Genomic DNA, 9228 nt, shown 5'->3' on the forward strand with positions numbered 1-9228 from the left:
GCGGCTGGGCCCGTGAGCCATGGCCGCTGAGCCTGCGCGTCCGGAGCCTGTGCTCCGCAACGGGGGAGGCCACAACAGTGAGAGGCCCGCGTACCACAAAAAAAAAAAAAAAAAAAAAAAAAAAAAAAAATTTATGTTCTTACAGGATTCCCAATTTTGGTAAATGGCATCTCATTATTCTCCATTTTTAGGTAAAAAATTGAAATTATCCTTGACTCTTTTCCTTCACTCACACCTGACATCCAGTCCATATACAATTTTGTTGGCTTTACCTTCAAAATACATTCAAAATACGATTACTTGCCTAGATTGTCACAATAGAGGCCTAACAAGACACTGGTTCTTGGTTTCCTCTAAAATAGTATATTTTCTACTCTGCAGGCAGTGATTCACTTAAACTGTAAGCCTGGTAATGCTACTTCTCCGCTCAAATACCCTCAGTGGCTTTGCATCTTAAAGCAAAATAAAAGTTCTGACTATGGCCTGTTAACCTCTCCATGATTTTGATTTTAGGTAATTTCTTATCTCCTCTCCTACCATACCACCTGCTGTTGCTCTGTACTTCACTGGGTGTCTCGAGTAACTCAGCCTCCTTGCTGTTCTGTGAAGAGGAATTGATTAAATGTATGGACTAAGATGCCATATTACTTGGGTTTGATCCCTGGCGATCCCTGTTACATTTTTTTACCCTGGATAGTTGTTTAACTTCCCTGTGCATCAGTTTCCTTATCTGTAAATTGGGGACAATAATGATATTCCCCTCCTAAGGTTTTGGTAAGGATAACTGAATCAAACCGTGTAAGTGATCAGTAGGTGTAGACTGTGGTCACCATAATCATTATTACCATCACCACCATTATCATCATCATCATCATTATCCTCCTCCAACATCTGTCACTTCACCATAACCATCTCTCTCTTCCGCTTCCTCCTCTGCAGTAGCAGCATTGAGCATGCCAGTCAAACTCCCAACTTAATAAATCTGCACTTGCTCTTTGTTCTGCCTGATATGCTCTTCTGACAGATTTACATATGCCTTGCATTTACACTACCTTCAAGTCTCTGCTCAATATTGCCTCATACAAGAAGGCTTCTCATGTAGCTTTGTATGAAGTAACAACCCTGTCACTATTCATCCCTCTTATTTTGCCCCATTTTTCTCCATATTGCATAATAGCAATTGATGTATTTCATTACTAATTATTACCTACTTTATTTTCTGTATCTGGGACTTTGTTTATCTTAATCCTGTATTCTCAGAGTCTAGAACAATGTCTGCATTGCATTAAATGTTTATTTGAATAATTTATGAATCCTCCTTTTCTCTTAAACTCTCTCATGTATTTCAATATTCTTATGTCTCTGGCTCTATTCTGTGTGATTCCTCAACCCTGGTTTCAATTTACTCATTCTCATTTTGACTTGTTTTGTCAAATATTAATGCCACCTATAAAAAAATACTAAAAATAAAATTGACTATTTTTTTGATTCCACCTTTTTTTTTTACTTGTTCTTTCCTATATTGGTCTATTTCTAATCATAATTATGATTTTCATTTCATAGATTCCTGTTCTTGCTATATAGATGCTATTTCTTCCTTATTACAAATTTATTATAAATTGTAATCTTTTTCACTTGTTTACAATTCTTGTTACATTTTTCATTATTAACCTTTTCTTTGCTTTCATTTATTGTAAAATATTGACACTTCTGTGGCAATGGATTTCTAAAAATGCTTTGTAATTTTGCCTGGTTGCTCACCTAATGCAGGAATTTTAAAAAATATTGTTGTTTCTGCTTTGGTCTATCATTTTCATTGAGTTGTTTTGTTGTTGTCTAAATCCATCTTCCTGAGGTTCATGGTTCACAATATGTCTTATATTAAGGGATCATAGTTTTTGCCCTGGGAAATATCTTGGTTTACAGGCCCTAAACCACTAGGTGGTTTGGCTTAGTTACCGTGTATATGAATCTCTTGCCTCTCAAGGGAAAATGTATTGTTTCTGGAAACACGCACTCTTTATGTTCAGGAAGGATCATCCAGATCTTATGTTTGTGTATGTAGACTGGTACTAGTACTCCACCACTAACGGATATGACTGATCATTTCTAAATAGGGCCTCCAATAATTCCTCCCAATGTATATGTTTTTTCCCCTCCCCCAATTTATATGTTTTAGTCTAATCCCCAATGTGATAGTATTTGGATGTGGAGCCTTTGGGAGATAATTAGGTGATGAGGGTGGAACTCTCATGAATGGGATTATTGTCCTTTTAAGAGAAGAAAGATACTAGAATTCTCTTTCTCTTTACTGTATGAGAATACAACGAGGAGATGGTTGTCTGCAAACCAAGAAAAGTGTCCTCACCAGACACTTCTGCTGGCACTTTGGTCTTGGACTTCTCAGCCTCCGTAACTGAGAAATAAATTTCTATTGTTTAATCCAACCAGTCTATGATATAGACTGTTATAGCAGGCCAAACTGACTAAAGCATATATATCTTGTCAATCATTTCAATGTGTTTGGGGTGGAATGGGGAATGTTTCCTTTAATGTTATTTCACTCATTGCTGCTAAAATTTTTACAAGCTAAAATACTATTCTTTCACCTCAAAGTATGGCTTATATTTTTGGCAAGTCTCAAAGAGAAGGAATTCTCTCAGGTAAACCTACCTTTTCATTGTTACCCCTAAAAACCTCAAGACTGAATATGGTGTAGAAATAAGCTCTATTTGGTGAGTTCATCAGAACATTCCAAGGGAGTGGATTTATACATGTTGAGAAAATGCCTGGAGGAGCCTTTCATAACCTCACCTGTGTAAATGTTCTCTCCAATTCCCTTCCTTTATTTTCCCTCTCTGTACCTCAAATAATGATAGTCATAATGGTGAAAATAGTAATACTACCAATAATTTATATCATGTTTATAGGGTTTATTATAAAACATGTGTTAATTCATTTCATCCTTAAATGACCTTATCAGGTAGGTTTATTGTAATCTCCATCTGAATAAAAATGAAACTGAAGGGCAGAGAGTTTAAGTGACTTTTCCCTTGTCACACAGATATAATGAGGCAGAGCCAGGATGCAAATCCAGATAAACTGGCTTCATGGTATGTGCCATGCCACAAACCTTTTTCACTGCCTATAATTCATGATAACCACTTCTTTAGTTAATTTTATAACAAGGGATTATTGCCTCTGGAATGCAATTGATAAATGAACATATGTAACTAGGGAGTTAATTGCTATCTGAAATGTTGAATGTTATAGAGAATATGTTAAAAAAGACTTAAAAATCATCTTCTTAAAAGCCCTAAACAGCTGACAAGATAACAAAATATAACCAGGATATAATTGAAGGGAAAACAGGAATTCAGTAAGGTAAATGAGAACAGAAGATACTTTTACTCTTCCCAGAAAATAAAGCTTGATTGAAGGGCATGCATCAGGAGGCAAAGAGGGTTAAACAAAAGCTGAGAGTTGCACAAAGTAGAAAGTCTAACATGTGGTTCTCCCAACATAAGCCTGGGACTCCAAAGGGCTACACTATGAGGTGGGGTAGGATGACAAACTATCCTGATTTTCCCAGGTCTGTCCCAGTTTTAGTTTCTGGGGGCAACTGTTAAGCCAAAGCAAACAAGACTTGATGATTTGGGAAATTCTCAGTATATTCAGATTATCAAAGATACTAAAACCAAGCATTGCACTGTCAGGAAAATGAGCTTTGGAGAAAAAACCAAGGGTGTGAATGGATAATCTTTTGTTAGTGCTTTGTAAGTATCAAAAGGTCATATTTTTCACTTATGCAGAGGGCTCTTTGAAGAGATTAAGTCTGTGACTCATGGATGCCCCTCAACCATCTCAGCAGAAGCAGGAATACAGATACAATTATCTAGGGAAGATCTGTGGAAGGCCCTCTTGTCTAATGGAGCAAATCCCCATGACATACATGGGAGACCACAAGGTTTTTTGAGAAAGTAATATCAGCAGAAATTCTGGTAGTTTTGACTGAAAGGAGAGAGAAAAGGGGAAATAAAAGAAAATTGTCATATTAACCTTTGGTCAGATATATCGCTTGCAAATATTTTTTTCCATTCTGTAGATTGCTTTTTCACTCAGTTGATTGTTTCCTTTGCTGTACAGAGATTTTTAGTTTGATGTAGTCTCAACTGTCTCTTGTTGCTCTTGTTCCTTGTGCCTTAAAATATATCAGGAATTCTTATAGCTCAATAGCAAAAAACACCAAATAATTGAATTGAAAAATGAACAAAGGACTTGAACAGACATCTGTCTAATGAAGATGTATACATAGCCAAAAGGTATATGAAAAGATGCTCAACATCACTAATCATCAAAGAAATGCAAGTCAAAACAACAATATTACCTCACACCAGTCAGAATGGCTTTTATCAAAAAAACACAAAAGATAAGTGTTGATGAGAATGTGAAGAAACTGGAACACTTGTATACTGTTGGTGGGAATGTAAAACGGTGCAGCTGCTATGGGAAATAGACTGGAAGTTCCTCAAAAAAAGAACTACCATATGATAAGCAATCCCACTTCTGGGTATATATCTGAAGGAAATGAAATCAGTATCTCAAAGAGATATCTGCTTTCCCATGTTCATTGCAAGGTTATTCACAACAAACTAGATATGGAAACAACCTAAGTGTCCATTGAGGAATGACTGTATACAGAAAATGTGCTATATACATACAATGGAATATTGTTCAGTCTTAAAAAAGAGTAAAATCTGATTATATATGACAACATTGATGAACTTGGAGGACATTATGCTAAGTGAAAGAAGCCAGTTACAGAAAGCCAAATATTGCATGATTTCACTTATCTGAGGTATCTAAAATAGTCAAATTCATAGAAACAGAGCATGGAATCATGGTTGCCAGGGTCTGGGGACAGGGAGAAATGGGGAGTTGCTATTTAAAGGGTATAAATTTCAGTTATACAAGATGAATGAATTCTAGAGAGCTGATGTACAGCATTATGCCTGTAGATAACACAACTGTATCATGTACTTAAAATTTTGTTAAAAAGGTACACCTCATGTTGTGTTCTTGCCACAATTAAAAAAGAAGAAAATGAAGGGAGCAAGACAATATGGAAGCCATCCATTTTGCTGCCATAAATCACAGCTTAGGGGACAAGATTTTATAGCAAACAGCTTCTGGGTTTTCTGACTTTCTGATTCTGGCAGAAGCGGTGAAAAGCTGGGACCAGAAATTTTTCCCAGAAGCTTCATGTACTTTTTCAGCCATTCCAACAATTTTGGAAACCGCAGAATACATAATAATAAACACTTTTTGTTTAAACCAAAAAAGTAACCAAATAAAATCATATTAAATATACTTAAAAAAAGGAAAGAAAGAAAGGTGACTATATCCCTGAAATTCTGAAAGTAGGAAACAGGTGGATAAAACTACTCAGCTGTAAATATGTGCTACCCTTCATGAAAAAGGAAAGATGATTCTAGGGGCAGAGCTGTGAGCCTAGAGAATGGTGCCTTGGACCACAGAGAGTGATACTTTGGTCCCAGAGGAACTACAAGCCACAGAGGATTATTCCTGGGCCTTGAAAATTAATGGAGTTTTTCCTGTTTTATTTCAAAATTGGTTGGGACCAATAAGTCCTTTTTTCCTTCCATTTTCTCTCTTTTTGAATGGAAATGTCTGTAACCCTTATCCCATGCCTGTCCCACCATGTATGTCGGGAACAGGTAACTTGTTTTCTAGTTCTTCAGGTTCACAGATGGAGAGAAATTTTATCCCAGCATGGTTCATACCCTAAGTCTCATCTAGACCTTGATTTAGATAGTTTGGATGATGAGATTTGAGACTTTTGAACTAATGACATTTAGATGAGACTTTGGACTTGAGTTAATGCTATAATGACCTGAGGCTTTGGGGAGTGTTGGTGTAGGGTGAATGTATTTTGCATTTGGGATGTGTTATTAAATACAATTGTCAAAAGAAAATTTAGAGAGCTTTACTTGATATGAGTACTTCATTGAGCAAAAAACTATTTGCAGATAGGGAGACTTCAAACTGAGAGTGATTTGAAGCTCAGAGGCATGTTGTTACAAGAGGACTTGTAAAGTGAGAATGAAGAAATTGTTTAACTCATACAGTGATTGTTTATTACAGTGGGAGTTTCCAGATGGCAGAGGATTTGGATAAAAGGTATTATATCATTTTAGGAAAATGATTTAAATTTTATTTATGATTATCAGAGACATTTTCAAGGAAATATCTAAGCTAAGTTTCACTTACTTCATGAAATAAGCTAGATTATGTTTTGCTTACATGGCCTAACTAGTTTTGTCTGTTCAGGGGATTTTCAAGTCTGGTTTCCATTTTATTTTATTTTAACACAATGAATTCCTTACTAAACCCCAAACACCCCTCCCCCCCAAATCTTAGGTTCCCTGTGGTTATATGGCTGGGAATCAAAGATAAAGAGAAAAAAAATTTACCTTAATGTGGGGGGAAAAAAAACCATAAAAAACTAACGATTTCTCATCAGAAAAATGGGAACCAGAAGACAATGGAATGACACCTTTAAAGAGATGAAAGGAAAACGATCGTTTCTAGAATTGTATATCCAGTGGATATATTCTTAAAATTAAGATTAAAATGTAAAAACTACTTTTAGAATTCCTTTAAAAACGGTTGACTATTTATAACAAAAATAACATCCTATGATGGAATTTATAAGCAAAAGATTACAGTAAGATTACAAACATGGAGGGTAGTAAATGGAATTATCCTTTTTAAAGTTTCTTATGCATTTACTTCAGCAGTATCATAATAATTCTTGGTAGGCAATGACAAGAATGCAACTACAGAACGGACCTTCAAGATGGCAAAGGAGTAAGAGGTGGAGATCACCTTCCTCTCCACAAATGCATCAAAAATACATCTACATGTGGAACAACTACAGAACACCTACTGAATGCTGGCAGAAGACCTCAGACCTCCCAAAAGGCAAGAAACTCCCCACGTACCTGGGTAGGGCAAAAGAAAAAAGAAAAAACGGAGACAAAAGAACAGGGATGGGACCTGCACCTCTGGGAGGGAGCTGTGAAGGAGGAAAAGTTTCCACACACTAGGAAGCCCCTTCAGTGGCAGAGATGGGGAGTGTGCACGGTCGGGGGCGGGGGGAGCTTTGGAGTCACAGAGGAGAACTCAGCAACAGCGATGCGGAGGGCAAAGCAGAGAGATTCTCACACAGAGGATCAGTGCCGACCAGCACTCACCAGCCTGAGAGGCTTGTCTGCTCACCCGCTGGGGCAAGTGGGGGCTGGGAGCTGAGGCTCAGGCTTCAGAGTTCAGATCACAGGGAGAAGACGGGTTGGCTGTGTGAACACAGCCTGAAGGGGGCTAGTGTGCCACAGCTAGCTGGAACGGAGTATGGGAAAAAGTCTGGAACTGCCTAAGAGACAAGAGACCATTGTTACGGGGTACGCGAGGAGAGGGGCTACAGAGCACCACCTAAATGAGCTCCAGAGCTGGGCGTGAGCCACGGCTATCAAAAAATAAAGACTGTTACAAGAGACAAAGAAGGACACTACGTAATGATCAAGGGATCAACCCAACAAGAAGATATAACAACTGTAAATATTTATGTACCCAATATAGGAGCACCTCAATACATAAGGCAAAGGCTAACAGCCATAAAAGTGAAATCGACAGTAACACAATAAGAGTAGGAGACTTTAACACCCCACTTTCACCACTGGACAGATCATCCAAAATGAAAATAAAAAAGGAAACACAAGCTTTAAATGATGCATTAAACAAGATGGACTTAATTGATACTTATAGGACATTCCATCCAAAAACAACAGAATACACTTTCTTCTCAACTGCTCATAGAACATTCTCCAGGATAGATCATACCTTGGGTCACAAATCAAGCTTTGGTAAATTTAAGAAAATTGAAATCGTATCAAGTATCTTTTCGGACCACAAGGATATAAGACTAGATAACAATTACAGAAAAAAAATGTAAAATATAAAAACACATGGAGGCTAAACAATACACTACTAAATAATCAAGAGATCACTGAAGAAATCAAAGAGGAAATCAAAAAATACCTAGAAACAAATGACAATGAAAACACGACCACCCAAAACCTATGGGATGCAGCAAAAGCAGTTCAAAGAGAGAGGTTTATAGCAATACAATCCTACCTCAAGAAACAAGAAACATCTCAAATAAACAACATTAGCTTACACCTAAAGCAATTAGAGAAAAAAGAACAAAAAAAACCCGAAGTCAGCAGAAGGAAAGAAATCATAAAGATCAGATCAGGAACAAAAGAAAAAGAAATGAAGAAAATGATAGCAAATATCAATAAAACTAAAAGCTGGTTCTTTGAGAACAAACAAAATTGACGAACAATTAGCCAAACTCATCAAGAAAAAAAGGGAGAAGACTCAAATCAACAGAATTAGAAATGATAAAGGAGAAGTAACAACTGACACTGCAGAAATACAAAGGATCATGAGAGATTACTACAAGCAACTATATGCCAATAAAATGGACAACCTGAAAGAAATGGACAAATTCTTAGAAAAGTACAGTCTTCCAAGACTGAACCAAGAAGAAATAGAAAATATGAACAGACCAATCACAAGCACTGAAATTGAAACTGTGATTAAAAATCTTCCAACAAACAAAAGTCCAGGACCAGATGGCTTCACAGGTGAATTCTATCAAAAGTTTAGAGAAGAGCTGACACCTATCCTTCTCAAACTCTTCCTAAATATAGCAGAGGAAGGAACACTCCCAAACTCATTCTACCAGGTCACCATCACTCTGATACCCAAACCAGACAAAGATGTCACAAAGAAAGAAAACTACAGGCCAATATCACTGATGAACATGGATGCAAAAATCCTGAACAAAATACTAGCAAACAGAATCCAACAGCACATTAAAAGGATCATACACTATGATCAAGTGGGGTTTATCCCAGGAATCAAGGATTCTTCAATATATGCAAATCAGTCAAAGAAATAAAAGGAATCCAAATCGGACAAGAAGAAGTAAAACTGTCACTGTTTGCAGATGACATGATACTATATAGAGAGAATCCTAAAGACGCTACCAGAAAACTGCTAGAGCTAATCAATGAATTTGGTAAAGTTGCAGGATACAAAATTAATGCACAGAAATCTCTTACATTCCTATACATTAATGAT

Source organism: Physeter macrocephalus, chromosome 16, assembly GCF_002837175.3.
Source record: "Physeter macrocephalus isolate SW-GA chromosome 16, ASM283717v5, whole genome shotgun sequence".
Taxonomy (NCBI): Eukaryota; Metazoa; Chordata; class Mammalia; order Artiodactyla; family Physeteridae; genus Physeter; species Physeter macrocephalus.